The sequence below is a fragment of the Chlorocebus sabaeus genome, chromosome 1 (assembly GCF_047675955.1).
Source record: "Chlorocebus sabaeus isolate Y175 chromosome 1, mChlSab1.0.hap1, whole genome shotgun sequence".
Classification (NCBI taxonomy): domain Eukaryota; kingdom Metazoa; phylum Chordata; class Mammalia; order Primates; family Cercopithecidae; genus Chlorocebus; species Chlorocebus sabaeus.
This window is the reverse complement of record NC_132904.1, coordinates 35,242,527-35,256,769: the sequence shown is the minus strand read 5'-3', so window position 1 is coordinate 35,256,769 and position 14,243 is coordinate 35,242,527. Positions and strand designations below refer to the sequence as shown.

Below are 14,243 nucleotides of genomic sequence, written 5' to 3'. Positions count from 1 at the left end.
GATGACTCCCCAAAATACATTTATATCTTAATATATAAACTCTTTAAAAGTTACTTTGTTTGGACAGAGGTAATTAATTAAGGATCTCAGAATGATGTCATCTTAGGTTATCCAGGTGAGCTCCTAAATCCAATGACAAGTATCCTTACGTGACAGAAGAAAAGACAGAGAGAAGACCATGTGAAGAAGGAAGCAGATTGAACTTATGCAGCCATAAGCCAGGAAAAAACTGCAATGCTCTAGTTAGGTTTTTAAAGCCATTTCTAGATCAGTTTCACAATAGCCAGATAATAACACTTTTATATCATTTCAATCCACTAAAATCTGTTGAAACTTCATTAATGGCCAGCACGTAATTAGTTTTGGTAAGTATTCAATTAAAAACAATGTATACTGCATTCTGTAGTTACAGGTTTTATTGTTTCTATTCATATATGGTAAAGTTTGCTAATCATGCTTTTCAGATCTTCTAAATCATTGTTATTTTGGATTATTTGCACTGTCAAACACTACTTGTTAAGCTCTCCAACTCTGATTTTATTTATTTTATTTTTATTTTTCTATTAGAGATGGGGTCTCACTCTTTCATCCAGGCTGGTGTGCAGTGGTGCAATCTCAGCTCACTGCAACCTCTGCTTCCTGGGCTGAAACCTCCTTCCACCTCCGCCTCCCAATTAGCTGGGACCAATGCCATGCACCATCATGCCTGGCTAATTTTTTTTCTTTTTCTTTTATTTTTTTGTAGAGACCGTGTTTCCTCATGCTGCCCAGGCTAGTCTTGAACTCCTGAACTCAAGTGATCTGCCCACCTTGGCTTCCCAGAGTCCTGGGATTATAGGTGTGAACCACCGTGCCCCACCTCCAAATCTGATTTTAGATTTTTCTATTTCCCAGTTAGTTCTGACAATGTATCATTTGTATATTTGTAGGCTTTATAATGTGCACACAAATTTATAGTTATGTTCTCCGGACATACTGACCTTTTATCAATATGAAAACACTCTTTTTATCTTTAATAAATGCATCATGCCTTAATGACTATGGCATCTGATATAAACATATTCACACAGTTTTCTTTGGTTAATGTTTGCGTGGTAAAACTTTTTTATATCCATTTTCAACATTTTTGTACCTTATCTCTATAAATTTCATTTTATAATTTATTCAATATTATAATTTTTGCATTTTAATTAGACTAATCTTTCTAAATAAAATGTAGTTCCTAGGGATTTAAATTTACCTTGTCACAATTGGATCTGTCCTTGACTCATTCATATTACATTCTTTTTTTCTCTCCTTTCCTGCTCACTTTGGAGTAGTCAGGCCTATTATGATTATTATTATTACTATTATTATTTTTAGTGTATTTTCTGTTCTACTAGCTATACACTACATATTATTTTACCACTACTTCAATAGTTTACCTTACAGAGGTAGTTTTCAAAGTGTCTTCCTCAAAAAAGTGGCATCTGAAATTTTTAGCAGGAATGTAAACTTTTGACCCCACCCCACCACTCAAAAAGTTAAATGAGAAACTTTGAGGGTGGTATATAGCACTCTTTGTTTGAAGAAGCCCTTCATGTAATTCTGAACAACTCTAAAATTTGAAAATCACTGCCCTACAGTTTAAATATGTATCTTTGACTTATTAGAGTTTAATATAATACATAAGGACGTTCTCTATCCTCTTGTGTATTATTGTCATATATTTTAACTACAAATATTTTAAACAGAGCAGTCATTTGGAGTGATGCACACATTACTTTGTTTTTTCTCTCTGTATTAGTCTATTCCCACATTGCTATAAAAAATACCTAAGACTATGTAACTTATATTAAAAGAAGAAATTTAAATGGCTCATGGTTCTGCAGGCTATACAGGAAGCATGATGCTAACATCTGCTCAGTTTCTGGAGAGGCCTCAGGAAACTCACTGTCATGGTGGAAGGCAAAGTGGGAGCAGGTATGTCACATGGCCAGAGCAGGACCAAGCAAGGGAGGAGGTACTATGGACTTTTAAATGACCAGATATCTATCGATTTCTCTCTCTCTCTCTCTCTCTCTCTCTCTCTCTCTCTCTCTCTCTCTCTCTCTCTCACACACACACACACACACACACACAGAAAAACTTCATTAAGTATTGTGAAGACAGTACCAAGGGAGATGGTACTAAATCATTCCTGAGAAATCTGCCACTATAATCCAATCACCTCACACCAGGCCCCACCTTCAACATTGGAATTACATTTCAATATGAGATTTGACTGGGGGCACACATCCAAACTCTATCACCCTCCATACCCACAATTACCTGAGTGTTTTCTCACCTGCCAAACCTCTAAGGCTGGGCATGCACAGCATTAGAAATCATCACATAAGAATTGTATGTAAAATATGGAGCTCAGGTAGACACAGAAAACGCAAGTAATGTTAATGACTAAGGGACTCATGCTACTAGACATCGATCCCTGTTGCACTGTCTCAGCTCCATTAATTTATTCTCATAGTATCATGAAGAGTTGCTTATCACCATTAAAGAGAAAAACCTCAGGTATACTCTATGGATAATTTTGCATTATATGCCAGTGCCAACTGAAATTCAGTTAGTCTAGTAGAGTTCTACAACCCAAACATGAGTGTCTCTAAAATATAGTAGTGAAAGGATATTTTTCCTTTGGACAGAGTGTTGATCAATGTATCTTACTGCTTATTTCATCTAGACTTACAGATAGCAGAAGCATGAGTATACTGATTTCTGGACATTATAAGGATCTTAAAATACCTCAATTTCCTTAATGGTATTTTCCCTTTTGCACTGATATTATTGTCATAATAATAATAATATATAACAACATACAACAGGGCAACCAACCAGCTTAACACCTGAGAAAAGATAGGTGCCTCCAAGAAGAAACAAACATGAGCACTTGATTACCTACGGCCTACATAGCACAGAGCAAGATATAATCGCCTTGAAAGTGGATGAAAAGAATTCAGCTAAGACATTTATCAAATTACTGAAGGCCAAGTGTGAACACTAGTGAAGATCAGTTGCGGTTGGAGAAATGAAGAATAAAACTCTAACCCTGGGACAGGAACAAAATTGCTGAAAAAGCTTCACCACACAAACTCAGGGGCACTAAGACTGAGGCTGAGCTGTAAGGACAGGATTTTCCCACTGTTAAAGCAAACTAAATATGGAAGGAGAAGGACTCGGTACTTCTATATTTGAGTCTTTGTAGACTAACTGCAACCTAGTTTAACAAGTAAACAAGATTGAAAACCCAATTTTCAATTACAGTCTCATGCCTGTAATCCCAGCACTTTGGGAGGCCGAGGTGGGCCGGTCACAAGGTCAGGAGATCGAGACCATCCTGGCTAACATGGTGAAACCCCATCTCTACTAAAAATACAAAGAATTAGCCGGGCGTGGCGGCGTGCGCCTGTAGTGCCAGCTGCTGGGGAGGCTGAGGCAAGAGAATGGCGTGAACCCGGGAGGCAGAGTTTGCAGTGAGCCGAGATTGTGCTACTGCACTCCAGCCTGGGCGACAGAGTGAGGCTCCATCTCAAAAAAAAAAAAAAAAAAACAACTTAGGAATATGCGCCTGTAATGATAGCTAAGTCTTAGCCAATCGCAGCGTAACAGAAACTTTGAGAATAACCTTTTACCAACCCATCCCCTACAGAGAGGATGCCTGGAGGAATTTGAGGATTGTGGTGCACTGAGAGCAACCAAACTGAAATCCAACTCAGGAGTCGGGGATTCAGCCTCCCACTGTGCTACTGCTGATTCCTTTCTGCATTTCTGTTCTTCCCTTTGGAATTATCTCCTCCTCCTGGAAGACCATATGTTAGTATTTAAGTGTAGATCTGTTTCCAATCATTTCTATAAGATTTATTTATTTTTATCTGAAAACAGCTTTATTTATTCTTAATTTTCAAAATATTATCCTGCAGGGCATCAAATTCTGCTCTTATAGTTACTTTGTTTTAGGATTTTAGAAATGCCTTTTTATTTTCTTCCAGCATTCATCATTTCTGTTGACTAATAAGCTATAATTCCTATGGTTACTCCTTTGGTAGCAAGATAACTTTTCCTCTGGCTGCTTTAAGATTTTAACACTGTCTTTGTTTTCCATAGCTTTACCCCTGACTGAGGTTTATAGAGCTTCTTTAGTTTTTGAGTTAAAGGGTTTATTATTATTTTTGGAAAATTCTTCCTTCATTTTTCAAAAATTATTTTCACTTCATTCTCTCCTTTCCTCTGGTACTTTAATGTCATGTAGATTAGGCCTCTTCACTGTATGCTAAATGTCACTAATGCTCTTTTGTGTATTTTATTTTTCCTCTGTGTTTCCGATCATTTTTCTTCCTCTGTTCTATTTCTCTGTATTACAGGTCACGAATCTTCTCTTTGGTTTGTCAAATCTGGTATTACAAGAATCTTTACTTTCTTAATTTTAATGGCAAATTTTGGTCTCAAATTTTTATTTGTTATTTAAAATATTTATTCATCAGGCACAGTGGCTCACTCCTGTAATTACACTTCGGGAGGTCAAGGCAGGCAGATCACCTGAGCCCAGGAGTTCAACACTAGCCTGTGCAACATGGTGAAACCTCATTTCTATAAAATATATATAAATTAACCAGGTGTGGTGGTGCATGCCTGTAATCCCAGCTACTCAGGAGGCTGAGGTGGGAGAATCCCTGGAACCCTGGAGGTGGAAGCTGCAGTGACCTAAGATCATGCCACTGCACTCCAGCCTGCGTGACAGAGTGAGACCCTGTCTCAAATGGAAAATAAAAAAAGATTTCTATTCACCTGTGACATCCTCCATCTTGCCATCTGCTTTCTTAGACATATTAATCATAACTACTTTTTAAGGGCACTATTTCTTTTACCTTTTTTTTCCATTAGTGTTATCTTTTTGTGTCTTTTGTTTAGTTTTGTAATTTTTAATGCACTTATTTTAAATAAAGTAGTTCTAGAAGTTCTAGATGAGTCTTCATGTCTAAAAGTCAGAGAACAAGTCACCTTAATCAAATAGAATATAAAATATTTCAAAGTTGAATTTAATTCTTTTTTGTAAGTTCTAATCTATCTCTGATTTACTTTCACTCCTATGATGTAATCTTTCAGGGACCCCAAATGAAAACTTGGGTTATCAGGGTGCCTCTTCTTAGTCAATAAAACTCCAGCATTTAGGTTTATAGCCTATAAGACTGCCAGAAATTCCAATTATCTCCTTAACTACTTAATTACTCCCCTTTAACTTGACTTCTTCATATATAAGTCCATGTTGCTTATGGTTGGCAAATGTGATGAGGATGAGAGAAGTCTGGGATGTCGACATCACTTTTCTATGCTTGCTTCTTGTCCTGTATCTTGACTCATCAAGTGTGAACTGCTTAGGCAGCCCTGAGTTTCATTTTTTAAAAAGTCTGCACAAATGCACAAGACTGTCAAAAAGCTGTTTTGAACTTCTTAGCTTCTTAGTAGCAACTTACTACACAGCATCTCAACCTTTTGAGTCATGACTCTTAGGCATCAGTGAATCTCTCAGAAAAAGACAGGGTAGTATGTTCCATTCATTTAGCACAATGTTTTCCCTTTTTCTGACATGTAACCCCTCTATTCAGATACCTTAATATTTCTCTGAGGCCTTAAAACAATTTATTTTAATTACTCTATCCATCTTTTTCTGTTGTTTTTGATGGGTGGATTCATCTCCTAGCTAGAAGTAGAAATTCAGACAAACTTTGGGAAGTTCTTGAGAGAAGGGAGAGCAAATTGGAGCTTAATAAGAATTATGTAGCATAGAGATAGTGAAAAATACTGCAAAGAGGTGAATCAGTATTGAAAAAGTTTCAGAGGCAAAACTCAGCCTGTAGTGGTAGAGGGTATGTGTTAGAGGCAAGATCTGGCAGGCAGTCAGTTATTGATTGAACACCAGCTACTGGGCTATATGCCAATAGAATATAAGGACATAGTACCTTGTTTCTGGGACTTGTATCATTGGAGAGGAGATAATAGATGTTACCAAACAACTACAAAGCAAGGTTTCATAGATATATGCCTTATAATTTTTAATATATACTTTTTATTCTAAGGGAATTCTGATAAGGGAGAAACCAAGGACGGCATTTTAGATGGGACAAGAAAAAAATGCTGTTTTTACCAGGCAACAAGGAAGGAACATAGAGCATATAGGATAAAATAAAGAGAGGGAACAGAAAGTGTGGTATAGTGTTTGAGTGGTTCTCAAACTTCAGCTTGAGTTATACTCACATGCAGGGCTTAAAGACTTCTGGGCTCCATCTCCAGAGTTTCTGATGCCATAGGTCTGGACCAGGGCCAGATAATTTGCATTCCCAACAAGTTTCTAGGTATGCTGATGCACTGATGCAGCTGACGCTGCTGGTCTGAGAGCCACATTTTGAGAATCACAAGTATAGACAGAATGACTACTAAAAGAATAGTAAAAGAAAGTGTAAATGATAGCTGACAGAAAGGCAAAAATGAATTTTTTAAAAAGTACTTGCTTCAAATAATTTATAATGTGCTTAATTTGGCAGAAACACAGGGCACGGGAATAGAGTTCTGCATGTAGGATTATAAGTAATTTGTGATGAGAAAAAAGAAAAAAAATTGTAATTTGCTAAGAAATGTGATGATCGTGCAACTAGTAAGAAGAATAATTACTTTATAAATCATATTTCCTGAGCCAGCATCTTGTTATCTTGATCACTTTGTAAATAGTGCAGTTTCCCTATCCAATATTTCTCCTGAAATCCAGGCTGATTATTTTAAGAGCTGTTAGTAGCACTCCATGGTAATTGAACATATTAATAATTATGAGGAACAGAATCTCTATACAGCATTTTTGCTTTAATTATACACCATGTGACTGTGACTATCCACATCACTGGGACAGAGTTTAGTTGAACTATCCCTTCTGATATAATGAATCTAAGTGAAACAAACTTCCTTTAATATTTCAGAAAAATCAAATTGTACTTAGATATAACAAAGTACTTATATTTAAAGTCAACTTCAGAAACATCAAGTTATATGTAGAAATAGCAAATGACTTATATGTTTACAGAAAATGAAAATAAAATATTGTTTTGGTGTTAAAATTAACAATAAAGGAAAAATGAATAATCAGCATACTTCTCTGTACAATTAAAAGGTTATGTCTTAAACATTGAATACAAATTCGATTGTGGGAAAAATGGTCAATGTCCTATTCTTCCATCTTTGCTTGGAAAAGTCTAAGTGTCTTCAATAATTATAAAACTATTTTCTTTAAGTAAAATGCATGTGATTGTTTTAGGAAAGCATAGCATCTTTAAAGAAGGTACAAATACTCCAGCAAATCTCCCAGCTTGTCCTTCCAGGCTAGTCTAACAGCTGGTGATGGGTTAACTTTCACTATTTGTGAAAATTCTTGTATAGATAAAAATCACAGTGGAAATCGCCAGAACTCAGTAGATTAGTACATTAACAATTTGAAAAAGGTAATGAATCTGGGGATAGAATAGATGAAAACCTGGGGAAATGTCAATTGTGATAACATCAATAATGAAATTCATTCTTTTCAGGTATAGATGAGATTCAGCGAACCAAGTCTCAGCTCTTCAAAATGACTCTACAATGTCCAATAGTTTCCATCCCCCTCAACCTGGGTCTGATCTGCTAGCAGTGAAGGAAAGGCAAATTAGATTTTTAAGTTTTAAGCGCCAGGTCGGCAAATCCCTTATTGGTTCTTGGCTGTTTTAAATAATTGAATGTGTGATTTTATTAAGCAGACATTAAAGACACAGGAAGTAAAATACTCCCTGGAATGAAGAACCATTCTGATTTAATCAAAATAGAATGCCCTCCTTTTTTGTAGTAAAACATCAAATTGTTTGTGGTTACATAGAAATAATTCAGAGAGTCCTAGAATTTACTACCTCCTTCAACACTGTATTAAAGCACATTGTGTCCTCTCAGAATGTTCCAGTCTTTGATGACCAAGCAAACACAGTCAGGCCTCCTGGGGTTGATGGGGAACTATTCTCTCTGGATCACAGCTCATGAAGCTGTCTGCTAACATTCCTGTTATTTTCCCACAGGAAAACCAATTAATCTATAAAATAAAGTTTCCTCTTGCTTTCTGTAGCTTAACCAGATGTGCTAGGGAGTTGAATTGTATGTTTATTAATTTCAACATGTGTTGAATATTCTTATGTTTTACCTGATTTATATATAAAGCATGTTAAAATATGAAATATTTTTTTTCTCTGCCACATAGTTTTACTAGTGTGGAGTCCTTGATGAATGTTTTCTATGCATGAGAATTCTTTAATATGCAAAGATCCTATACTCTTTCTTTCAATTCTGAATATGGCAAACTAGTTCTTTAAAGGACTAGACAGTAAATATTTTGAATATGTAGCTATACCATCTCTGTCATAACTGTTTAACTCTGCCATCATAGCACTGAAATCAGAATCAGATAGACCTGAATTTGGCATCCAGTTCTCCCATGACATGACTTAGGCTAAGTCATTGACTGTCTAGGAGCCATAATTCATCTGCAAAATGGAAGCAAGATCTTTCTCATAAGCATGTTAAGGAGCTTGCTATTGAGTCCCTAGTATGTGCCAGGGACAGCAGCACACAATTTCACCAAGTACCTCATCCTCACAATAGTGGAGTATGAGGTAGGATTAGCTCCTTTGAGAGCTATGGCAATAGGTTCAGGAAGACTAGCTCTGGGTCACAGCACTAGTACAGAGCTGTGGTTCTGAACCAACATTTCTGAGACTCCAAAGTCCTTTGTTCCTTCTAATCTGTGTTACCTGGCTCTCACTGTACTACCTATTAGGAATGAGAGGGCATATTTAAAAAAAAAAAAAAAAAAAAGTGACTAGCACATTTTGTGGCCTGTGTTAGATGCTAAAAAAACATTGGCTTTCTTTCCCTCCCTAGAGAAGCTATCAAAATTTGTTAATAGGAGCACTAGAAACACCACCTGATAAATCTTCCTGAGGAGAGGAGAGAAGAGGGAAGATTAGAAAGAGCAGAAAATTCAGTAGTTGTCTAGCTCTCACGCAAGAGTAGTTTCTGATGGGAAGCAAAATAGGGCTTGAGACCTGAAGCCTGGCTGCAGCCACAAAGTCTCCACAGAGAATATGTGTCTGTTAGATTTTAAAACCCAGATCCTATATCAAGCATGTAGCATTCTCATTACTTTCAGCAGCCTTGGTTCAGCATGTCCAGGAATTAAGGATATGCTCTTTCTCTCCTAAGCTTGCCTTTTGCTGCAGCAGCTCAGATGAACCAGCGTGTATGGCAAGGGCAGTGGGAGAAAAAGAGGCTTCTAGATTCAGGCCTCTAAGTACTCAGTGGTTCTACTTAACCCTGAATAACCTGGCTGCCCGTATGTATGTTATCCCCTTGTTCTTTGCTTTTAAAGAAAAGACTTTTGATGGGTTTGACGTTCCTTCTTAGGAAGCATGCTGTGGGGCTCCAGAGAACATAACTACAATTACACAAGGCAAGTGAACATTTTTTAAGGACTATTACAAAGATGCCATACCAGTCATGGTGACTAGGCTTTGTTGTGCCAGCAAAGTAGGCCTGAAATCTCAGTGATATAGTAAAACAAAGATTTGCTTCTTGTGCTTGTAAAGTCTGCTTCCAGCAAGATGAGTGACTCTGGGGAAGCTGGCCGTGGCAGTGACTCAGGATCCAGGCAATTTCCATACAGACTCTTGGATGCTTTGGTCCAGAGGTGATATGCATTATTCAGATTTACAGCCCTTGTCCAGAGTCACTTGACCTCTCCTCATTGCAAAGAAAGTCAAAAAACAATGCGGAGTAAGGGAGCTGAGACAAACCCGTGGAAATTCAGTCAGCCATAAATGTCTCTGCCAGAGGTGAGCCTTCTCACTATCAGTGCAATGGAAGCAAACCTTTTTCTGAATACAAAACCATTCAGTGTTCTTCACATTGTCTTTAAATTCCAATAGGGGACTACAGTGTATGACGAAATGCTATTGAGTAACTCATTATGGCAAACATGAATCACCTTAGGCATGGTTGAATTTGCCCTAAATCTTGTTTTTTGCCCAATACCTTAATACCTGAGAGGTGGCATGTTTGTGTTGTTCCATGAGGCAGAAGCAAGACCAATGATATTACTAGGTTTTGCCTTTATGTCCATGAAGAAAGTCTACTTTGAGCCTAATTCATGTTTCGACTGACGAGTGGAGAAATAGCAAAGGGAACTCTGGAGTTAAAGCTTAGGTTCTGAGCCCTTTTTTTGTTTGTTTGTTTGTTTGTTTGTTTTTGGTAGGAGAGGGGGGTTGTTTTTGTTTTTCCTAGGGAAAAGGCAGGAGGGCCTGACTGGATCACCAGAATCCTCAGATGGGGCTAAAGGAAAAGAGTTTGTCTCTCTGGTATAAAGTTAGGTAGGTCATTCTCAGAATTTTATCTGAAATACAGTGTTAGAGAAACACACCCAAAGTATCTTCTAGGCAAGAGAACCAGGAGAGAGTTGAGGAGTTAGGAGGAGCTCAAGGTTACAATGGGGGAATCTGAACAAATTGCTCTGGTGGGCTAATTTTTCCAGCTTTTTTCCTTTTCTTCTGTTTGTATACAGTAAGATCATTTAAAGGGACCAAAAACGGATGAACATACTGGGCACTATGGACTAAAAGATCTTTGCCTAAAAAAGAGATGAAGACTCATTCAACTTGTACAAGTAAATTAAGAAGGCAAAGCCAGCCCAGGAGGGTGGGAAGATTAAGAACAGTGTGCCTTGTCTTGATACACAGTTGTGGTATAGGTAACAAAAACTGAGTATCCAACCTAAGATGGTACCCCTCACCAGAATACCTCCAATCCCTTCCCTGGAAACACAGTATAAACTCCTATAGAAAGTTATAAAGCAGAAAAACAAGGTATCTTTTGTGGAGTAAAGAATGATTATGGAGGAAAAACACCAAATTAATTGTCACAGAAATAATTGTGTCATTCAGTGGAACAGTAGCTCTAAGGAAGGCAGCAGTAATACTCAAGGTACAGCCATTCTTCTGGAACGAGTCTCACCAATATGAAGCTGGAATCAATGGTGGTGACGGTGGTGACATTGCTGAAAAGTAAGAAAGTTGAGGGAGGGATTCAGGAGAAACACTGCTGTTGGAATTAGACACCCAAGATCTAAACTAAATGGGATTAGTAATGATAAAAGGATAAAGGGTTGATTTCGGCCATCACCACTTTGCCTGGAAATATAGAAAAGCAGGAACCCAATGGTATGGTTGAATGCTCTAGAGCTACTAACAATAAAATGGGCTGCAACAACACACACACACATACACACACACAAAGTGAGATTCTTGTTAATGGGGGTATTTAGGAAAGGGTGGGACGCTCACTCACCCAGGTTATTGCAGAAAACATCCTGCTTAGACTGAGAAATTGTGGAGGATGCCTAAGGTCACTTCTGACATCTATGGAATTGTAAAGTCTGTTTCCCAAGGGGTCTAGTTTTGTCAGATTGTGACTATGTATTTGTGTATGTATTGTGTATGTATATTTGTCTTCCTATTAGACAGTGCTCTGTCAACCCATGGTGGTTTTGAGAATCAAAGAGATAACATGCAGGAGGATGAAATGGGAACAGATTAGCACAAGATGCTCATACTGCCTAGTAATCATCGCATTCTCCCTATTTCTGTCCCTGTCATCAGGCACAGCTATTCTATTAAATAGGTGCTGTCAATACACAATGGAAGTGCTTATTTTAATATCTGTCTGAACCTGGATATTGATTGGGAGCAAGGTTGGAGATTAGTTGATGAGGCTACATTTTGTGGGTTTTTATTTTTTCCACTAGAAACCGCAACAGGCAGAGACAAAGTTTGTGAATCCCAGTGCTTCTCTTGACAGGCAAGCCTCTAAGCTCTCTCTGAAGCCTTCCCCACTTCAGCTCTTGAGGTAACACGATTCCCTTCCCCACCCCAGCCAGGTGTCCCATCCACTACCAACCTGGAACAGAAGGAAGCTGGATGTTATAACTTCCCTTCAGGCTGGGGCTGACCACAGAGTGGTTCTTCCTCTTCTCAGTTCTAAAGCTCAAGCCTGCTCTGCAGCTTCCATTGGAATAGTTTATGTTTCCCTTTCAGGCCTTCCATGGTGAGGCCCTGCTCATTTGGATGCAGTGCAGCCTACCTCCTGCCAACATGATTTTTCTTCCATTCTTTATCAACAAGTCACAAGCCTATCTGGCCTTTTCCCAGCAATGAGAGATGCATGGCTTGAGGTCAAAAGGAAAGAAAGCCAAAATAGACTCTTCCTCTGCCAAGTATTTATCTCCCATTTGCCCTTCACCTCCTCCACCATGCCAAGGTGTTTTCCTACTCCAAGGCTAGAATTCACATCAAAGGGAGGAAAGACTAGAGGAGAGAAAAAAGAGGAAAGGATGGGAAGGAGGAATGAAAGACAGAAGGATGAGAGAGGAGGAAGAGAATGGGAGCAAAGAGGGAAGCAATATGTTGAATTGCTTGAATAAATACAGAAAGGAAGAGAAAAGAATTATCTTTCTATTCTGGAAATAGGGTCATATACTCTTATTATTCCCACTGGCTTGAAGCAGAAGCCACAGCCTAAGCCCTTTCCTATTCCCCTCCACAAGCCCTCCAGCTCCCTCTGCTTGGATCCAGCATGCCCAGTGAAGCCCCAGTTGTAGGTTCAGCCTTAGATTCACAGGTTCCCAAACATGGAGACAATAGTTGACTCACTGCTTGCTTGACTGACAAAGAAAGAGCTGGCTGGGCATGGTGGCTCACACCTGTAATCCCAGCACTTTGGGAGGCCAAGGCGGGTGGATCACGAGGTCAAGAGATCGAGACCATCCTAGCCAAAGTGGTGAAATCCCGTCTCTACTGAAAATACAAAAAATAGCTGGGCGTGGTGGCACATGCCTGTAGTACCAGCTACTCAGGAGGCTGAGGCAGGAGAATCACTTGAACCCAGGAGGTAGAGGCTGCAGTGAGCCAAGATCACGCCACTGCACCACTCCAGCCTGGTGACAGAGTGAGACTCCATCTTAAAAAAAAAAAAAAAGAAAGAAAGAAAGAAAGATAAAGAAAGAGCTATTAGCTATTGTCTGCTCCATATGATCTGGGCTTTATTCCAAGTGAGCCCCAAGTGTTCTTGCCTCTAGTTTTCCTCATCTCATGTAAATCTTACTCTTAGCTTCATTTTCTGATGAAGAAACTGAGGTTAAATAACTTGCCTCAGGTCATACATCAAGAAAGATGTCATGATTCGGTCCAGAATGGTCTGCAGCAGGACTCATGCTCCTCACCACCCTGTCCCCTGCTTCCCCATCCACCCAACACTGCCTCCCATGAAGGAAAAGAGAGGCAGGTCAAATGCTTATCCCAGACTCCTAATTCTCCTAAGCTACTACATCCTCCAATGAGAAAAAGTATGACTTTCTCAAAATCATTGGGGATTTGGAAGATGCAGCTCCCTCATGGAGGTACTTTGGAGCAAAGTAGAGCAGGTGCTTGGATAAATCATAGTACTGGGAAAAAAAATGTATCCAAGCTGTTTATTTCCAAAATGAAAACCCTAAGGCCCTCAAACCTGAAAGAATTCATACCTTTGCTGAGTGTAGCTAAAACCAGAGCTGTTGAATTAAAGAACCTTAGAAGACATCTGATATTTCATCAAGTCTAAGCTATTTGTTTGTATCTGCCTCTATTTTAAAGATGCACTAAGAAACTCCAGTAACTGGTTTATCTTTGAATTATAGTATCTACTTTTCTGAAAAATGTGGAAGGAGTTAGTGGCAGACATCCTGGCCAATTTTACAGAGGTATTAGAGTCTGCCACAGAATAGATGGTGATCAGAATAATGATCAGGTCAAGTGAGGAGGGCTGCATTTATGGTGGCTGGATACAGTAATCAATCAATAAAGAGATGTTAAATACATGAATGACTGAAGCTTTAAAAGTAGAAGGAGAAACAACTGAAGACTGTTTATGATGTTCCAAATATGCCATTTTAAAGTCTTCCCTGATGACAAGAGACTTCCATAAGACAAGTTCTGAAAGCTTCTGTGTTAAGGAACTCTTTTGTTAAATAAACTGAAAAGAACACTTTTGATGTTGGGACAAAAGTATGAGTGGGCTCCAAGATTTTTATTTGATTTGCAGTTTCATCAGCCTTCACTGGT

At 38.6% G+C, this 14,243-nt stretch overlaps 1 long non-coding RNA gene across 13 annotated transcripts in view; it reads right to left on the bottom strand.

Moving 5' to 3' along the window:
• The window catches only part of LOC140712033 (uncharacterized), a 257,877-nt gene extending 245,564 nt beyond the window's left edge, over nucleotides 1–12,313 (bottom strand). For 3 of the 13 annotated variants that reach the window (XR_012093452.1, XR_012093457.1, XR_012093458.1), the window contains exon 1: nucleotides 12,046–12,310. This is a non-coding gene — a long non-coding RNA (uncharacterized lncRNA). Of the gene's footprint in view, nucleotides 1–12,045 lie in introns of all 13 variants that reach the window. The other 10 variants (XR_012093465.1, XR_012093454.1, XR_012093464.1 and 7 more) reach the window with 9 other exon arrangements.
• Between the last annotated feature and the right edge of the window lie 1,930 nt (nucleotides 12,314–14,243).